At 47.3% G+C, this 21,117-nt stretch overlaps 1 protein-coding gene across 1 annotated transcript in view; it reads left to right on the top strand.

The window, feature by feature from the left end:
• The first annotated feature begins 1,061 nt into the window (after window positions 1–1,061).
• Window positions 1,062–21,117, top strand: part of LOC309364983 (epidermal differentiation-specific protein-like) — a 63,914-nt gene continuing 43,858 nt past the window's right edge. Inside the window, exon 1 of the mRNA XM_081903052.1 lies at window positions 1,062–1,075. The gene's annotated coding sequence lies outside the window, so the exon portion shown is untranslated. The remainder of the gene's footprint in view (window positions 1,076–21,117) is intronic.

Raw genomic sequence — 21,117 nt, 5'->3', positions numbered from 1 at the left:
GTCCGTTCTTAACCTGAAACTGTTCTTAACCTGAAGCACCACTTTAGCTAATGGGGCCTCCTGCTGCTGCCGCGCCGCTGGAGCCTGATTTCTGTTCTTATCCTGAAGCAAAGTTCTTAACCTGAAGCACTATTTCTGGGTTAGCGGAGTCTGTAACCTGAAGTGTATATAACCTGAAGCATATGTAACCCGAGGTACCACTGTATTGTTTTTTAATTGTATCACACAGCATCTAGCATAATGCATTACAATTTGTACAGCAGGTAGAAAAATCATTTTAAGTGCTCCACCAAGATGCTTGGCAATTTTCAAGTGGTTGGGGTGTGTGTGTGTGTGTGTGTGTGTGTGTGTGTGTGTGGATTTTTGGATATCTACACAAGACTGCACATGATCCTTCCGAGGGAAAACCAGTATTGCATGCCGGAGCCAGCCCTAACGTTAGAGATGGTTATATACAGCTTGTCTCAGGCAAGGTATTTTAGGTAATCACAGTATCAATTATTCAGCATATACGGTATATATATCTCCAAGAGGGAGGCACTATTTGGATTCCCTGGTACCAAACATCTAGGAGGAGTCCTTAAGTGGGTTTCAGCACTGAAGAAGCAAAACAGATTAGGCTGGGGGGAAAGCCCCACATAAAACCACCCCAGAGCTGTTTGTTTCTGTTCCTAGGAGTGCAGCTTTGGTGTTTCTAAGAGCTATCCATACACCCCATTCCTTTAAGTTCTCCATTAAGACAACTCAAATGTAGCTCACTTAAGCTACGCACAAATAAATAAAAACTTTGGTGATTTTGTGTGATGCTTCCGTTTGTGAGTTTTGTTCCTTGCGTGGCGGTTGAACAAAACCGTTTGTGAAAGTTTTCCCCCTTATGTGACGGTGTTATTTATAGAATGTAGATCAGCCTTGGCCCACCTGATGCCCTCAAGGTGTTTTGGATCACAGCTACCACCAGCCCATGCAGGCTCTGGATGTTGGGAGTTGTAACCCAATCACCTGGAAGGCACCAGGTGAGCGAAGGCTGGTGCAGGTTGTACCTTTTCGAGAGGGCTTTGTGTGGTCGTCTCGGCAAGTTCCGTTTCCTAAGAGCACATCTACCACTTTACACACACACCCCAACCTCTTTCAAGTGTTGCAAAACAATGTGGTTGAACTGCAGGAGCCCATCATTTATGTAACTGGGAAAGCCCTCCTAAGCCGCTGTTGACATCGACAGGAATTAAGTGTCTTACAGCAGTGTGTGGCATGCACTGGCCCCTCCCCAAAAAGGGCAGGGTTGAGACCTGGGCCACCCCTGGTCTGCTACATTGCCACCAGAGGGCAATCTTGCCCTTACTGAGAGCGAGAGGGCACTGCCAGGCAGACCTGCCATCCCAGGGCATATTCTGTGGACCCAGCTCTCACCACCATCTGACCAACAACACAAGATTTATTCTGGGGTCTTTTTCACTGTGGGCTGCTATGTACCTTAGGGCGGCATAGCCATCTATCACCAGGATTAGAGAAACCTGGCGTAGGTGCTTGCAAGATTTCAGGTCAGGCAAAGATCTTCATCAGCAACAATGGGCAGGCGGCTAAGGTGGGAACAGAACACTGCCTTGGCAACCTAACCCATATATACAGGGAATGGCTAATGTGGGCTGTGGGTGTGTTCATAGGGAATGGATACTTCATGCTTCCCTTGCTCCCCACATTTCCCCACAACCCATACCTTCAAGCTGTGCCCCAGAACCAGCAACCAGGCCCATTGCCAGCCTTGGCACCCAGATTGACGGAAGGTGCAGAACAGTTGGAAACCTGGCGCAAGAGAAGAGTTCATCACCCCATTTCCTGCTCACTGAAGCTCCCCTGCCAGTACCTCTTTTGCCTTCACGTTAGATTGAGAGTTGTCCCTACCATTAGGCAGAATGAGACATCTGCCCCTGAGACAGTGGTTCTGGGCGTCACAGAGGGCGCCAAATCGTTGTCCTTTAATGCATCTTACAATATTGCCTGATAAGGGAGTGGGAAGAGGTGCCTTATTGTCTTGCCTCAGCTGCCAAAACAGTTTCCACCCCAGGGGCCCAAAGAACTTGACCAGCATGAGACACTATGTCCCTTGACCTGGGTGGGAAGGCAGTTTCGCTATCAGGCCAGCCCAAGCATTAGTGCCGGCCCCCCTGCAGCAGTCACAGGGTTGTAAACCCCATCCTTGCAGCATAATGTGTAGTTCTAATTTAATTCTCCGTTACGTAACATAGGTCACCAATTCAGATCATTTGACTATTAACCACTTCTCAATATGCGTCTGAATGCGTCTGAAGTGCGTCTTGACTATTACCACTTCTCAATATGCGTTGAATGCGTCTGAAGTGTGTTTTGGTGGGGAGGGTGACACGTTGGGACCAAATCGCAATCCAAATGGGGCATCTTGTGTCCCTCAGGCCTAATTTTATGCAGCCCTTAGCCCAATTTCAAAAGCTCTCTGCAAAGAATCAGTTCAGGCTTCTGGCCACAGAGTGATCTTTCTCTCCACTGACTTGCTGGGGAGGAAGAGAGAGGGACTGAATGGGGGTATCAGAGAAGTAAGGAGTGGCCCCACACACTTGTGGCTGGCCTTAGTTGCCCCCGCCTCTGGCTGCACAGCTGGCATGCAACACCTGGAAGATTACCCTCGCAAAAGAAGGTGGCTCTCAGCAGGAAAAAGGTTGCCCCCTCATGCTGTAAATCAAGAATTGGGGAACCTCTGCCCCCCCAAAAAAACCACTGGGTGATGTCAGCTGATGAGTGGCATTCCCATCAATGTTGAATGCACCCACCTGTCAGCCAGCTTCCCACAGGGAAGTGGTGTGCACTGCCAAAGCAGCAGGATTTAACCACTCATCAGCTGCTCAGGCCCTTACCCAGAGCAGGACTGAACACTCTGCTCATCAGCTGATGAGTGGCAGGCTAGCCAGCACATTCCCTATGGGGAATGTGTTGGCAAAGCAGAACTCCCTCCCTCCATGGGTCACATCTGACAGGTGGGCGAATCCATCCACCTATCAGTCGCCTGGTGCCTTTGTGATGTGAGTTGATTGACACATGGGTGGCTCTGCCCACCTGTCACAGCTGGCTGGTGCGGTGGGAGGAGATAAAAGATCTGGCCTTCTTGGCCAAAAAGGTTCTAAATGGACCAAGAAATATTTGCAAGCTTTCATACCCCACGTCATTTCCTCTGCAGACACGACTGAGGCTTAACTTCCATTCCATGCTGCCCGTGTATCTATCTCAAGAGCTTAGACACTCTTTAAACTGATAGCCTTTATTGTCAGAGTAATTTGTAACGAATCATGGAGCTCAGCCAAGAGAAGGGCACCGTGTTGAGAGAAACGCAGCCAAATGACCAAATAAGAGATTGGGAAGCTGGGGCCTCTCTGGCACTCTGTAGCAGTGGAAGTAAGACAACCCAGAGCTCAGAAGGGCAAAATGAGGGGCTGTTGCATCCCTGCAATATGGAAAAAGTGCCCTGGCTAAGTCTGCTTATGAGAATAAGATGCAATTCAGTACCTAAAGTGTCTGTATCTATGTGACTCACTGAAAAATATGATGCCACATTTCCTACACTCTGGAAGAAGAGATGTTGGTGAGTTCACAGTGGAGTCTTGCTTGCTCATGGATCTTTGCCTTGAACACAGCTCCAGCTGCAAGCTACTAGCAGCACATCAGATCACGGGCCTTGAATTGCTAATAAAACTGTCACTATAATTCAGTCTTATCTTCCTATATACATAACAATCTAAGGCTGTCGTCACGCTCTTCAATTTGCATGGCTGCCACTAGGTGGCCATGCCAACACCAGCAGGAAAGTGAGGAAGCAGCGCTGGTGGCAGGCGTTAAAAGAAGTGGGGAGAGGTTATTCAAAGAAACACACATCCCTCTGTTATTATTGCTGTGTTTTTACGGACAGGGAGGGGCAGGTGAACCAGCGGGAATCTTTGCCTCAGTTGCCAGGATATCTCAACAGCCTCAAGTACTACTGTGTACTTGACTTGGGCTGAAGGGTACCACCTCAGACGGCTACTCTTGCACAAAGCAGGCCTCTTTAACGTAGATTTTATTAGCACACAGTTGTATTGCTGGTGAAACAGCGCCTATCGTGCTGCAATTATAACGACACAGGAACTCTGCCAGGAAATAATAATATAATGACAGCCCTGTTTTCCAGCTGTGTTTTGGAGTACCATTAATCTGGGTGTGTTTTTCACTCCTCTCCTTCTTCTTCCCACCTTGACTCTCGTTTTGCCTCTCCGACCATGGCTGTGGGGCAGAGGGAGGGACAAAAGGACATGTTTTCCTTCTCTGTCCTCTCCTCCCACTTGTCAAACACAAGCCCTTTGATCCTGTTGACAGAGTAAACGGGAGCCCGGGACAAACAGTCCCGCTGCCTTGACACGTGAGTGCCCGACTCGTGAGGGCTTGCTGACCTCCATCACTCCAGGCCCAAAGAAGCTTATTCACTGCTAGTCCCAGGGCCTCCTGAAGGCAGAAACATTCAGGCCTAACTGGGGTGCCTGGCAAAAGACACTCCGGTGAGGACAAGGGAGGCTTCTGTAAGGCCAGGCAGAGAAAGGAAGAGCTTCCCTTTAGAGCGTTGGGCCTCCAAATAATGATGGCGGCGATGAACAGCAGTCTTCCCTTTGAAGCATTGGGCCTCAAAATAATAATGTTGATGTTTAAATACTAATACTACTTCTAATAATCTCTCCCAGGGGTTGGGCTCAAAATAACGATGGCAATGGTTAAGGAGCAATGCAGTGGAACCCCGGTTGTTGAAAGTAATCCAGTCCGGAAGACCCTTCGACGTCTGAAATGTTCAACAACTGAGGCACAATTGTCAGTCGGCAAATTCCTTTTTTTAAAAATGGAGAAATGTGCCTAGGAAGCCGTTCAACTTCCGACGCGAGTTTGAAAACAGAAGCATTCATTTTCAGGTTCCAAATTGTTCAGCTTCTGAAGCAATCGACCACCAAGGTTCCACTTTACTAAAAATAATCTTCCCGTTAAAGTGTTGAGCCTCAAAATAAAACAACAACAGCAAACTTTTACACAGAGGAAGCCTGCACTCCAAGTATGCTTGGGTGAACTGCATGCCCCTAGTGCTTTTTTCTGTGGGTACTCAAGAGTACGCTAATCCCAAGCTCTAACCACTACACCACACTGATTCTGCATACACACATATATACTCCATACGTATAAGACAATTAATCTGCTTCTTTAGCCAGGGGTCAGTGGCCTCATTCCAGGAGGGTGCGTATGTTTTCATCTTAGAACTTACAATAAAACAAAACCGAAAGCTCAGGAGTAGCTGGTTCCCAGAAGGAGACGTCTGCCCAGAAAGATTCGTGATCAAAGGTCTGTTTGGATCAGCATTCCTTTTCCAACAGTGTTTCTGGGAAGCCAACAGGCAGGGTCTGAAAGAAGAGCCTTCCCCTGATTGTTTTCTCCAGCATCAACAGCCACTGGCAAACCTACCCTCCCAATAATTTGCCAACTTTCCTTTTCAAGCCATCTAACCACCAATCTTTGTGAGCTACTGGGAGTTTTTTCAGCTAAAGATCAGAGCGAAGTGCTTTAAATAAATAGATACACCTGCATACATGCAGCTGTGATGATCAGGCACACACCTCACCTGTCTCTTTGCCAGGGGTAGGCAACCTAAGGCCTGTGGGCCGGATGCAGCTCAATCGCCTTCTAAATCCAGCCCATGGACGGCCTGGGAATCAGTGTGTTTTTTACATGAGTAGAATGAACCCTTTTATTTAAAATGCATCTCTGGGTTATTTGTGGGGCCTGCCTGGTGTTTTTACATGAGTAGAATGTGTGCTTTTATTTGAAATGCATCTCTGGGTTATTTGCGGGGCATAGGGATTCGTTCATATTTCTTTTTCAAAATATAGTCCAGCCCACCACATGGTCTGAGGTACGGTGGACCGGCCCACGGCTGGAAAAGGTTGCTGACTCCTGCTCTTTGCCAAAGAACCAGCTTGGAGGTGTGTCCTGTTCATTATTACCTGCCAACAAACCCGATTATTCCCTCTGCTGGGCCTACTGCAGAGCTATACAAATTCCAAAGAGGGGTGAGGGGACACTTGTCATGTCTGCTAGCCACTACCAGTCCAGGCCCTGGCTTGTTATTCCTTAAAAGAATTATAACACATCACAATGCAGTGAGGTGCTAGCGGGTGGGTCAGTATATGTGTTACACAGCACACCAAGCGCTCCCAACAGCTTCACTTAAAGGATGAAGGGCATATAGAAATGAGACGCAGCTTTTAAAAGAAACATGCAGTTGGCTATCTGCTAGTGCTTACATCACAGAAATCCTGGGTTTCTGTTGGTGGAAGAGGACAGGCTGAGTTTATGTGGACCATCAATGAAAAAACTATTTCCAAAACCATGTTAGTTTCAGAGCAGGCAAGAGTACTTCATAAAAGATTTTGTGGAACCCATGAAAGGTGATGATGGCTTTACAAAGGAACTGGACAATTAGCTATATAGGAATGTCTCTGACCTTCTCCTTGAGGGCAAAACAGAAGAGTGCAGGGATGTCAAGCCTTTCAGTAGCACTCTGGTCAGTGACCAAAATAAATCGATTTTTTAAGCCTTTCACTGTCTAGTGTTGCGGTCAGGAAAACAACTTCTTGGCCAACTTGTGTGTACCAAAGCATCTACGTGTCTGCAGTTAGGAATTTGTCGCTGGACTCCTGGCACCTTTGATCTAGCTGTTGGTTCAAAGGGAAAATGGGTATAAAAAGGAGTCCTGGATGCCCAGATCCAAGTTTGGGGCAAGTACTCTTTGGTGAGAGAACCCCAGGAGAGACTTAAAATCACAAAAGATGCAGCAACGTAAAGAGTGGAAATAGAGGCTGCTAGACCTTGTGAGCTGCAAAGTTTCCTTCTTCCCCCAGCATAGGAAAAAGCCGACACGTTTGGTAAGTTAAAAAAATGATTTACTTACAAACTCTCCAAAGGTCAGGTTCATGTGCTTCAGAAAAGGTTGCTTGGCTTAGTTACAAAATGGTGAAATATTGGTATAGAAACTCAAGAGTGGCTTGTGAGAGCCATGCGGTCTGAGCTTCTCAGGCGGACTGGAGGTTAACCAATAGGCTTGATTACTCATTTCCTTTGAGGTAAAGGGAACTACAGTGGTACCTCGGGTTGCATACGCTTCAGGGGACATATGCTTCAGGTTACAGACTCCACTAACCCAGAAACAGTACCTCGGGTTAAGAACTTTGCTTCAGGATGAGAACAGAAATCGTGCTCCAGCGGCGCGGCGGCAGCAGGAGGCCCCATTAGCTAAAGTGGTACTTCAGGTTAAGAACAGTTTCAGGTTAAGAACAGACCTCTGGAACGAATTAAGTACCCCAAGTAACCCAAGGTACTATTTATGGGTTAGCGGAGTCTGTAACCTGAAGCGTCTGTACCCCGAGATACCACTGTACTTAAATTAAGGCAATTATTTTTACATTTGCATATGCATGTGTAAATTAGCATGTGCACATTTATTCACATCTATCTCCTCTTTTGTCCTTTCTCCTGGGGCTGCATAAATGGTCATCTAACCGCCCGCCCCTCCTGCAAATTGCACACACAGGGAGCCCAATCCAGATTAGGCAAACTGCCCCTCCCCTAAACCTGTCTCCCCCTCTAGGGTCCCAAGCTTAAACTAGAGGTTCCAGGCCCTGCCCTGGCAACGTGTGTAAAATAACCCCAGCCCTGCCCTTAACGTTTAGCTTGACCCTCAGTTCCTTGCATTTCATGCTCTGGCAGAGGCTTGGCTGCTCCAGGGCCCCACCCGCCCTGGAAGCAGGTGCCTTGGTCAGCTGTATAAGCAAAAGCCCAGGCACACGGCAGGCAGCACAAGATAGGCTGCAGAGAGCTGCCCCCTCCCGCTGCCCCGCACTGGCAATGCTTGGCCCAAGCTGCAGCTGTCAGTTCCTATCTTTAGTAGGCCGGGTGTCCCCTTACAACCCCACACATATGTGCTTCTCCTGCATGCTGGCCACCTGCCTGCTGGCAAGCTCTGCCCCATCCTCTATTCCCTCCTCCTTCCCCAAGCCTCAAGGGAAACAACAACATCAGCACTGGGCGCCCTGGCCTCAAAGCACCTACCATGCACCTGCCTCTGTCAGGGGTGGCATACTGAAGGCTGCATGGAGTGGCTGGACTCAGTCCCTGCCCTTCCCGTGCCTTGCTTGTTGGCCCACATTGATTGGGTGTCCCTGGTTAAAGAGATTTCTATGGCCCTTGAAAAGCAATGACAGCATCTTAAATGCAGAGACATCACCTTGCCGACAAAGGTCCGTATAGTTAAAGCTATGGTTTTCCCCATAGTGATGTATGGAAGTGAGAGCTGGACCATAAGAAGGCTGATCACCAAAGAATGGATGCTTTTGAATTATGGTGCTGGAGGAGACTCTTGAGAGTCCCATGGACTGCAAGAAGATCAAACCTCTCCATTCTTAAGGAAATCAGCCCTGAGTGCTCACTGGAAGGACAGATCCTGAAGCTGAGGCTCTGATACTTTGGCCACCTCATGAGAAGAGAGGACTCCCTGGAAAAGACCCTGATGTTGGGAAAGATGGAGGGCACAAGGAGAAGGGGACGACAGAGGAGGAGATGGTGGGACAGTGTTCTCGAAGCTACAAACATGAGTCTGACCAAACTGCGGGAGGCAGTGGAAGACAGGAGTGCCTGGCGTGCTCTGGTCCAGGGGGTCACGAAGAGTTGGACACGACTAAACGACTAAACAAAGGGCCCTTGAAGGACTGGCAGGTTCACAATCCAGCCCTCCAGGGTTGCACTGGCACCATAGGTAGTACAACTGCACACTGCCAGGAGAAAAGCTAGGCTGGGTTTTAAATCCAGGCAACACCAACATACGTTCTGTTCCAAAGTAGAAAATGCCCTGTCGTCACCAGGCCTCTATTTGAGAGTATGTGGCTGACAAAAAAAATCCCACCATTTACACTAGCACACGCCATGATGCAAGTTAAATGAGCTATGGAATCCTGACGACCATTTTTAGGCCGTTTGCAGGAGGATGAGTGGGTTTATTTTTAATCAGTGACAGATAATGGTTAGGAGATGGGTCTCCTGAAAGCTGGGAAACCTCCCTGTGTTTCTGAACGAGATAGGCATCAGGGCTTGGAAAAGTTGATACACCTCTAGCTGAGGGAACTGGCTGTTTTGGAAGAGGCAAATGTTGATTGATTGATTGATTGATTGATTGATTGACTTACTGACTGACTGACTACTTGGAGTCAGCTGAAATTGGGCATGCACTCTGGAAGGAGTTGACCAGGCTGCTCTCTGGAGAGAACCTTGGAGTGTCACCCACTGGCCTCCCCTTAAGCTCTGCTTGTATATTTGTAAATAAGGGGAAATATAACTAAGACACCTTAGCAGTGCAATCCTATGCATCTCTGCTCAAAGACTGGCTGCATCGAGTCCCACCATGTAAACTTGAAAAACAGAAACACAAAACGCAACATAACGGAAGCAACCTTGAAGATATCCCTGGAGAAACAGCTGGACCACATCCAGCCTTGGGCAGACCCTAACAGAAGACCACCACCTCTATGCCCGCCTGCCTTTTTCAGATTAAATCCACTTTCTGTCCCCCACAGTCTGAGGACTAGGCTCTACCCCAGTAACTTCTGCTTGGCATTTCAATGGCATCAGGTGCCTCTCTTGCTTCTCGCTATTTGATCCAGTAATGGATGGGAGGAGGAGAGGGGGAGCCTGTTAGAAAAAGAGAGGTCAGAGCCGGCAAGGCTGGGAGGTGCTGCATTGCCTGTGAATGTATGTGCTGAGTGAACAGGGCTGGGGGGGGGGGGGAATGGAGGGGGGCAGTGCCTCCCGCTGCCGCCTCCCTCCACCCCACCACCAGTGCTGTTCTATTCTTAGCTTCTGAGCTGTGTGAGCCTCACCTAGTGCTTGTTCTCTCCATTTTCAGATATGATCCAGCACGATTCCCTGCTACGCATCCTTCCTGAGAAGCTGATGACATCACAGAAGCCTGGGCTGGAATGCTGGGCCTGTCCCATCCATCTAGCCTCCAATTCTAGGGAGCTCTTCTGGAGAATTGTGGGGTGGGAAAGCGAGATGGGTTTTCTCCCTGCTGAGCTTTTTAATCCAGTCCCTGCAAAGAGGAATAGAGCTCCGGAATAATTTAGAAAAATTAGTAGCCTTCAGGCAGAAGTACGGAAAGCTCTGTTGCAGCTTTGGGGGGCTCTGTCATAAAGGGAATGGGGAAAGTCAACGGGGGGGGGGCTTATCCCAGTGTGAGTCCCAAATGTAAATTTGAGTTACAACCTGAGAATTTTTTTGGGGGGGAGAGAGACATTAACAGTACAACCCCAGCCATGTCTACTCAGAAGCAATGCCTATTAATTTCATGGGTCTTACTCCCAGGTAAATGGGATTAGGATTACAATCTAATTTGTCATATATTATTCCAAGTAATTTCCAAGGAACGGGCAGAACAAAACACAGGGATCCTGCAATGCCGTGGTACCTCAGGTTACATACGCTTCAGGTTACAGACTCCGCTAACACAGAAATATTACCTCTGGTTAAGAACTTTGCTTCAGGATGAGAACAGAAATCGTGCTCCAGCTGCACGGCAGCAACAGGAGGCCCCATTAGCTAAAGTGGTGCTTCAGGTTAAGAACAGTTTCAGGTTAAGAACGGACCTATGGAACGAATTAAGTACAGTACCGTACTTAACCTGAGGTACCACTGTACTTCAATGTTAACAGTTCTTCATTATTTTAAAAAATCCAAAAAATCTGGCACAACGTAAGCACAATATTTTCTCTGAAATCGTGAGGAATAAATGTATAAACTATTGTTTTTGTGGTTGTACATTGCAGCAACACCCTTTTGCCCTAGGTTGGAATAATTGCCATCTTCTACAAGTTTCCTACTCACAACTGCTCTGTTTTCAAATCTCAGCTCTTTTCACCAACGTGAATTGAACCACTCACCACTTTTTAATTGAGCTGTTTGTGAGCCTGAACAGTTTCCATAGTTAAAAGGATCTTAAAGGTTTCCACACCTCCTTGCTTTCTCTCCACAAACAAGGTAAGGGAGGGGGATAGGAACATAACATTGCTCAAAGTTCACATCCTGCTTATGTCAATGGTGAAATTCCTATTGATTTTATCGGCTTTCAGTTGCATCTTTGACTTGTTTTGCTAGATCACGGAAGATCTTTTCAGATACCCTTTTGACCTTGCCCAGCACTGATGCAAAACATTACATCCCACTTTACTGGTACTATGACTAAGCAAAGTGCTTGAAAACAAATTTCTAGTGTTCAGGCAATGTTGTACCATTTCACAGACATGCCAGCGACTGTATGGGAGAGGCGAGTTCACGTCAGTGAGCTCCGTCTCTACATGCCCCCTTGACTAAAAAACCCTAAAATGACGTAGCCTTTCCTTGTAAGAGAGTTGTTCCAGCCCCATGAATAAAGGAACAAAGGGACATAAAAGAATACAGTGGTACCTCGGGTTACAGACGCTTCAGGTTACAGATGCTTCAGGTTACAGACACCTCTAACCCAGAAATAGTACCTCGGGTTAAGAACTTTGCTTCAGGATGAGAACAGAAATTGCACGGCTGTGGCAGTGGGAGCCCCCTTAGCTAAAATGGTACCTCAGGTAAACAACAGTTTCAGGTTAAGAACGGGCCTCCGGAACAAATTAAGTTCTTAACCCGAGGTACCACTGTACAAGATGAAACAGCTGGATTACAATTCATGAAGCAGTTCAATACCATTGCTTTTGGGTTCAAGAGAGATTTTTTAAAAATAAAAATTGCGCTACATGTGTTCATTTGTTTATCAATGCTAGGATATCTGCGCTATCTATGACTGGTTTTTTTAATGGTTCTCTAGAGGTATAATTATTATTATTATTATTAATAATAATAATTCATTTTAATGTATTTTTAATCTTTGTTGGAAGCTGCCCAGAGAGGCTGAGGAAACCCAGCCAGATGGGTGGGGTACAAATAATAAATTATTATTATTATTATTATTATTATTATTATTATTATTATTATCATCATCATCATCATCAATGCTGAGTAAATTATCAGCAGTCTGCTGCTGTAAAAGTTATGTCTGTTTAATATACATTTGAGCTCTATCACTGACTGTAATTTTTGCATCTCATTGCCATTCATCTCCCACATTACAATTTTCTCTGTTGTATACCTGCCGGCTAAGATTTCACATCTGACAAACTGGGCTCGGGTCCATTAAAAGCTTAGGCTGCAATTAATTTATTGGTCTTCAGGATGCCATCAGACTGATGTTTCTGCCGCTGCAAAAGACTAACATAGCTACCCCTTAATATTATCCGTTTACCCTTTTCTGAACTTTTCCTAGCAATATCCTATCTGAACCTTTCCCCTAACTCTAGGATATGCTTTTCTGAGGTGCAACAACCAGAACTGTAAACAGTATTCCAAGTGGAGCTGCATCTTAGCAGAGACTGCAGAAGATGTTGTTGGTTTTGGTTTGTTACTATGGTACGTATTGTTGAGTTTTTATACTGTAAACTGCCCTGTGAGGCCCGGGTGCAGGGCAGTATGGAAAACAAACAAACAAATAAACAAATAAGGGCGGGCAGTGCCAGATTTACGTATAAGCTAAACATGCTATGCCTTAGGGCCCCACTCTCTTGGTGCCCCCACCAAAAAAATTAAAGGAAAACAGAACTGGATGTATATTCCCAAAATATAAGATAAAAAAAAACAAATAAACTAAAGCCTACATACAGCAACAGTGTTTTGTGTTGTGTAGGCTCCTAGGATGTAAGTCATGGGCCCCGCCTGCTAGCCTGCTCCCTAAAATATCACTGGTTTGCTCATTTCTTTATATAGGGTGCCTCCATTCTGCATGAACTGGTTGCATGGCAACATGTGCAAATGGCTTTAGACACCTATTAAGTCCATAAGTTGCCTCATAGCATATATTCAACACAAAAAACAATGACAATTTGTTGTTGACAAAGGACAGCTGAAAATATAAAGGGCCCCATTACCTTCAGTAGCTTAGGGCCTCATCAAATCTAAATCCGGCCCTGAGGGCAGGACCCAGAGATGGCCTACCCACTGCAAGAGGTGGCACTCTGCACACCCATTTACACCACTAAGAGGGGGGCAATTTGGGGTCCTGCGTTGCCACTCATTCCCCTCCCCTGGGCAGAGAAGCTGAGCGGCAACGCTTTGAGGAGCACCCTGGCTCTTGCCGAGTTCAGTGAGAACTGGGGCGCCGTGGTGGACAGGAGCGGCAATTCCCGTTTCACCTCAGGTGGCGAAATGGGATGGGCCGCCTCAGGCAGACCCACCCGGTGCCTGAACTAACTGTCTCAGGCAAGGGAACTGAGACAAACAGTTGTGACAAGAGACAAAGTTCTAGGCCTTATTGACAAATGATAACAAAACAAATTGCCGGGTACAGATGTTATCCACCTGAGAGTTCTTAAAACAGCTCAAATGTGAAAATTGCCTCTTTAAGATTAGCCTCCACAGCTGAGGATTGGAAAGTGGCCATTGTAATAATTTTTTGTAAAAAGGGAATATTTTTTTCTGGGAGAAATAACCTATCTTTTTCGAATCTGGATACACAAGCTTGGAAAGATGCGTGCTAGAGACCTGGGCAGAGGTGTTGGCCTCTGGGGTCTGAACTGATTTTGTCTTGGGATAAGTCTAGTCTTGCTTGCCCTGTTGTTTTCCACGCCTTACCTGCACACATCTGCAAATGTTTACAGTGAAGGCTGGTCCGTTAGAGCAGGAGTGGGTAGAAGCAAGATTGAGATCTCTGGGCACTTTGCAGTAGATCACCAAGGGTTTCCAACTCCCAATTGTTTAACAACAACAACAATTCTTCCTAAATTAGGCTGCTAAGATGAAGAAACGTTTTTTGAGTGGTGGTGGTGGAGATGGGGATTTTTGCATAACAGGTTTGTGAGCTGAGTTCTGTTTGTGAAAACTAAGTCCTGGGCTGAAAGTGTGTTCCTTAATTCTAGGCGCCTCTCTGCCCTAAGCCATCTCAGAAGTCTCATTAAAAAATAACAAAGTAGCCCTGCAAATAATGTAGTGCCCTACCCTGCCAGGCTCAAGCTGGTAGGCTTTGGCCCTAGAATGTATGGCATAGTAGAAAGTGCCTCTGAACATGTGCAGAGTTCATTTACTATGGAGTACTGGCAAGCATGGCCCCCCCTCCTCACATCCAGGAATAAGGGGCAAGTTTCCAGGTTAGTGTGTGGTTGGTTTTCAGACAGGCTTGTCCCCTATACCTACCTACTCACAGGTAAAGATAAAGAACCCCTGAATGGTTAAGTTCAGTCAAAGGCAACTATGGGGTTGTGGCGCTCATCTCACTTTCCGGCGTTTGTCCACAGGCAGATTTCCAGGTCATGTGGCCAGCATGACTAAACTGCTTCTGGTGCAATGAAACACCGTGACAGAAGCCAGAGCGCACGGAAACACCCTTTACTTTCCTGCCGCAGTGATACCTACCGTATTTTTCGCTCCATTAGACGCACCGGACCATAAGACGCACCTAGTTTTTAGGGGAGGAAAACAATAAATAAGAAAGAAACGCAAAGCCTCCTGAACGAAGAGGGAGCACTCCTCCATCTTCGCTCAGGAGGCTTTGCGGCTATCCCTGAAGCCAGGAGAGCAAGCAGGATCGGTGTGCACCGATCCCTCTTGCCCTCCTGGCTTCAGTGAAAGCAAGCCTCCTGGCTTTCACCTCCCGCAAGAGCCGCACGCTCTTTAAAGGGAGCACGGCTCTTGGGGGCTTTTCTGGGAGGTGGGGGAAGGGACAAAGCCGTGTGCTCTGTCCCTTCCCCCACCTCCCGCAAAAGCCAGGGATACCCGTGCGAAGCCTCCGCAGGGCAGCGGGATGAAGGCAGAAGCTAGAACAGTGAGAGGGAACGCTGCGCAGCCTGCATTCGCTCCATAAGACGCACACACATTTCCCCTTACATTTTAGGAGGGGAAAAGTGCGTCTTATAGAGCAAAAAAATACGGTATTTATCTACCCGAACTGGTGTGCTTTTGAACTGCTAGGTTGGCAGGAGCTGGGGCAGAGCAATGGAAGCTCACCCCGTCACATGGATTTGAACCGCCGACTTTCCAATCAGCAAGCCCAAGAAGCTCACTGGTTTAGACCACAGCGCCACCCGCTTTTCCATGTGCTCTGGTTTCTGTCTCAGTGTCCTGTTGCACCAGAAGCAGTTTAGTCATGCTAGCCATATGACCCAGAAAGCTGTCTGCGGACAAACTCCAGCTCCCTCGGCTTGAAAGTGAGATCAGCGCCGCAACTCCATAGTCAAGTTTGACTGGACTTAACCATCAAGGAATCCTTTACCGTTACCTTTTTTACGTACTCACAAACACACATCCCTTAAAAAAAAAAAAAGATAGGAAGAGGAGAACAAGCTTTCTCCTTTCCCATTCAATAGCCAGGGAATTAAGCCCAAGATGGCCACACCATCTCTGACAGGTCCAAAAAACCCCCCACCCCTCTGCTCTAAGCAGATGGGATGCTCCTGGCAAGGTTAGGAGGACAAGCGACAGTACAGTCCCTTGGGAGCGAGCCAAAGGGACACGTTGGAGTCGGGTGGGGACGAATAAGCTCCTGACCCAAGGGACTTATTACGTGCTGTACCTCGCTGTGGCCTAGCCAGGAAAACACTGCCCGTAATTTAAGAGATGAAGGAAGCTGCCTGTTGCAACCCCTTCTCAGCATGAGCGTGACTTGTGTCCACCCCTGGGTGTCCTTCCCGCTCGAGAGGCACGGGACTTTTGCCGGCCGGCCAGCTCTGTCCTCGGGTACCTCAGGAAGGATGGCTTCGTTTTCTCCCCAAGCTGGCAGAAAACACGAGGCTGGCCGAGGAGAACCTAAATGCGGCGACTTCCTCTTGTGAGGGGATTGAGGCCCTGAATTCCCCCAGCAAATGCCATTGTTTATCTTAGACTCCGATAAGGTCCCTGCCGTGTTGTTGTTCTTGGTGAGTGAGTCACACACTGCGTTAAGTAAGCCCCGTGCCAGGCTGGAGCCCCCTCTCTATAAATAGTTGACCTTTCCTCCTCTCAAACCCTTCACTGGGCCAAAATCCAGGAAAGAGCGTGCTTCGCGGCAAAGACGCCACTTGGTTGCCCGTCCTCTCATTAGTGAGGAGCTTAATTTGAACCAGAGTTCGCCAGGCCCGGCCCCCAACCTTTGTTTTCGGTGCCAGGCAGGGCATAGCTCTTGCCAAATAATATAAAGCAGCGGCGATGCATACCCTCCCAACTTTTCTCCGATAAAAATAGGGACGTCTGATTCCATCATCATCACAATAATTTTATTATTTAGACCCCACACATCTCACTGGGTTGCCCCAGCCACTCTGGGCAGCTTCCAACATATCAAAAAATGTAATAAAACATTAAACATTTTAAAAAAACCAAAACTTCCCTATGCAGGGCTGCCTTTTAAAGGTTGTACAGTGGTACCTCTGGATATGAACGGCATCCGTTCCGGAGCCCCGTTCGTATCCTGAAGTAAACACTGCACATCTGAGCATGTGCGGGTCGCAATTTGACGCTTCCGCAAGTGGTGAAACCCAGAAGTAACACGTTCTGTTACTTCCGGGTCGCCGCGGAGCGCAACCCGAAAGTGCTCAACCTGAAGCAACTTCAACCCGAGGTATGACTGTATAATTATTTATCTCTTTGGCTTGGCGGGGTCACATAACTCTATATCCTTCAACGTTCCTCCGATGAAAACGGGGATATCCTTAGGAAAAGCAGGACATTCTGGGATCAAATCAGAAATCGGGATGGCTTCTGTAAATCTAGGACTGTTCCTGGAAAATAGGGTCTGGTGATGGTGGCGAATATTTCTGACAACCGCGCCACACACCATATCCTCGATATTAAAAAAAAAAAAACATGTTTTGCTCCATTCTGGAGTTTAGGGCTGTCCTGGAAACTGAATAGAGAAGCAAGATCTGTTGAGGTGTTAATGCTGTGAGCCCCGCCATTCTGCTCAGGTTGTATGCATGTGTAAATAAAACCATTTATCCTAAAGATACAATGGTCTCTGCTGACCGTTATTCCAAGGAAACTGAACCCTGGGCAAGGGCTCGGAACTTCTGGAGACTCTCATCACTCTAAGGTTAGGATGATGTATAATAGCAGAGGAACAGTTTGGGGAAATGGTTTACAGGTCTAGGGTAGAGACAAGCTGACAGTAAGAGCTGTGAAACAGTCTCCCTTGGGAGGTTGTGGACTCTCCTTCCTTGGAGGTTTATAAGCAGAGCTTGTATGGCCATCTGTCATGGACCCTTTAGCTGAGATTTTGGCATTGCAGAGGGTGGAACTAGATGACCCTTGGGGTCCCTTCTGACTTTGCGATTCTATGAATGATTTTATGGTTCATTTATGGCACAAAAAAATCAAATTTCCTCTGTCTTGAATTGTTCATGCTCATCCTCAACATGCTGCTTGCAACCTAAACTGGTTCCAGATCTTACCATCCACAAAGGTCATCTTGCCATCCCTAGAGGTCCCGGACCCTAAGGAAGTCAGATTAGCCTCAACCAGAGCCAGGGCCTTCTCAACACTGGCTCCGGCCTGGTGGAACGCTCTGCCTCATGAGACCAGGGCCCTGCAGGATCTGATTTCTTTCCGCAGGGCCTGTAAGACAGAGTTGTTCCGCCTGGCCTTTGGCTTGGAATCAACTTGATCCCCATCCCCTCTTTCCTTTTTTCCTTTCTTTCTGTGATGGAACTCCTATTTGGGGACTTCCCTGGCTTTTTTCTGGCCCACGTAAGACCAGTCTGGATAGTTGGCCTTGGTGAAGATTTGACATTTTCATCCCCAAAAAGTTTGAGTTTTTACTGAAATGAGGCTGCATTTTAATGTTTTGATGTTGTATTTTAGTCTTGTTTTTTAAGCAGTATTTCAATCAATTGTTTTTATATTTTGTGTTAGCCACCCTGAACCTGGTCTTGGCTGGGGAGGGCGGGGTATACCGTAAATAAAATTTATTATTATTATTATTATTATTATTATTATTATTATTATTAAAGGTGGTTGTGGTTATTTTATACACATTTGAAAACCCACCCCTTGGTTATATTATCCACACTTTTTCTTCCCTACCTTCTTCCTCACCTGTCATTGGGCAGGTGTGTATACATTGCTGGGACTGCCTATATCTCAACACGCTGTGGGATGATGTAGAATTAATATGCAGTAAAGTTTTCATTTTGGAATGAAACCAGTCTTTTGAGAAGCGCTTTTTCAAAAGAAAAATTGCAGGAGGTCTAGATTGTGTGTGCACTATGTAGGAAAAAAACCAAGTACTCAAGTCTCCATTGAGTCTAGAATAAAATGTCATGTGTACACAGCCATACTCTGTGTTCCCTGACTTTATTGCACACCTGCCTCTTCTGATGTGCTGCTTCTGCTGGTCACGGCCCTTGCCAAAATGTTTGCTGAGCAAAAAACCACCAGCATATGTTTCAATGGTGCAAACTAGATAAATGTGCACATAATAAGCATGATGCATTTTTTGTGGTTTTGGCACAGCATTCTCAACCTGGAGAGGGCATTTTGTGAGCAGAATGTGGAGTCCTTTCTGCAGCACCCGTATCCAGCAGCCCAAGCCAGCCCCCCTCTCCCCAAGAAAGAGCTGGTGGCCCTGCAGCAAAATCATCATCAGTTTTTGGCAAAGGCCGGGCAGCCCCTAAGCATAAGTTTGGCCCGCTAGCCACGCAGCCATGCAGAGGCTGGAATGTCTCCAGGCAGATTCTTTCCAATCTGGAGTGCAGAAAAGCAGCTGTCAGCACAGCAGTGTCTGCTCAAGCTGTCGTGTAAACACTGGCAGACTCATCTTTTCCATCAAGTGGCCGACTACCTGTGCACAGCTGCACAGAGGCTAATTTTAGCCTGCTCTTTCCAGCAGTGAGGAATGAGATGAAAGCATCACCAGGACAATCTACACCACCGCCGGCTCTCCCTCTTAAACAACGGCCTCCACTCCAGTGAATCCCAGGGCTTGTAAGTGGATCATAGCTGTCAACTTACAGATTTGAAAATAAGGGACCAGCAGCCTCGAAAATAAGGGATCAGCAGCCAAAATAAGGGATTTTGGCTTAGCTTATACAGAAATCTGCCACTGATGGAGCCATGCTGCTTTTGCTGCGACTGTGTTTTGCAGGGGGTTGGACTAGATGATCCTAAGGGTCTACAACTCCGACCAAAGAAGAGTGCCAGACAAAACTGATGAACGATGTCGAGATGGCAAAGCTTACAGGCAGAATTAGAAACCAGGAAGAGGACCTCTTTAATAAAGAATGGGGAAAGTTTATAATTTAGCTGAAAAGCTATTGTAAAGAGGTACATACATTGGTAGGATTGACAGAAAACTTGTAGTAAAAATTTGAACTATGGATGGACAAATGATTTATCAAAATAGAGTTATGAAAGGGATGCAGAGGGAGAAATCACTACAATAAGATGCTGCACTGGTTGGAGGGCATGCTAAGCAGCACGTCGGGGCTGCCGTCATCCTGGCGCGAGGTGTTCCATCGGCCCTTCCCCGCCCGGAAGGGAGGGGGAGAGACTCTCACCCACACTGCCCGCGAGCCTGGCATGAGGCAGTTCCGGCACCGCGGCGGCCACTGAAGCGCCGCCCTTCTGCGCCCCTCCCCATCCCCTCCTCTTCCTCCCCCCTCAGGCCACCACCTCAGCCGCCTCCGCCACTGCCACCTCCGGCTTCGCCTGGCAGCGCGGCAGAAGTCTTGCAAGAGAGGGGTTGCCTGCCCGCCCACCGCCACCCGTCTCTTCACAACACGCCCCTGAGGGGGGAAAGGGAGAGACGGAGATGCAGCAGCTTGTGTGCACGCTCTCTCTCGCGGCGGAGGACCCCAAGCTGCTGCTTCTCTCCCAAGCCAGGCGAGCATGAAACCCTGGAAATTTAAGGGACATCATCAATAAGGGACAGCAGCGGGACACAGCACTAGGATAAGGGAGTTTCCCACCAAATAAGGGACGGTTGACAGCTATGAAGTGGATGACCTTCGCCAAGCTGGTGCCCTCCAGTTTATTTTGGACTACAACTTTCATAAACCCAAGCCCTCAAAGGTTGAGGTGGGGCTGATGAGAGTTCTAGGTCAAAACCTCTGCAGGACACCAGGATAGCAAAGGCTGCTCCAGGGGGCTTGGAACTCAATGGCACTGGCCTACCCTCCAACACTTTGAAGCCCAAATCCAGGATGCCTTCTTCCTGAATGCCAAAATCTTCATGTTTTTTATCGCAGCCATTTTTTTAAAAAAATATTTATTTTTATTAAAGATTTTCTTGATTTACAAAAGTGTTTGCAATGTCTCTCTCTCTCGTATTTCCCCCCCCCCCCATGTAACATTTTTACAAATCAGTTTCATTTGCTGAGACATTAGGAAGAAAAGGGGGAAAGAGGTGAGGGGGGGAGATAGGTGGGGGTGGGGTCAGGTGGCGATGTTTCTATTTTACTTACTATACGTAGGGCTTGGTGTCAGCGTTGCTTGTGCAGGTTCTTTGCTGTTCACTTGTGGTGGTGAGAGAGGTTGGGGTTGGCCTAGGGTGTGGGTGTTCATTTGGCTGTGGTGCACTTTGTTTTCATGTGTGAGTAGGGTGGATGGGTGTTTTGGATCAGGTTAGCCATATTGATTTGTATGCTGTTGGTGGATTCTTCTCATTGTCTTGTTGGGCTGTGTATGTGATAAAGGGGAGCCATACCGGGGTGAAGGTGTCTTCTTCTATTTGTCCCCGTGTCAGTTTCAGTATACAGTAGTACCTCGGGTTACATATGCTTCAGGTTACATATGCTTCAGGTTACAGACTCCGCTAACCCAGAAATAGTACCTCGGGTTAAGAACTTTGCTTCAGGATGAGAACAGAAATTATGCTCTGGTGGTGTAGCGGCAGCAGGAGGCCCCATTAGCTAAAGTGGTGCTTCTGGTTAAGAACAGTTTCAGGTTAAGAACAGACCTACGGAACGAATTAAGTACTTAACCCGAAGTACCACGGAA

The sequence above is a fragment of the Podarcis melisellensis genome, assembly GCF_964234715.1.
Source record: "Podarcis melisellensis genome assembly, chromosome: 2".
Lineage (NCBI taxonomy): Eukaryota > Metazoa > Chordata > Lepidosauria > Squamata > Lacertidae > Podarcis > Podarcis melisellensis.
The sequence above is the reverse complement of the archived record's forward strand: the minus strand, read 5'-3'. Positions and strand labels throughout refer to the sequence as shown.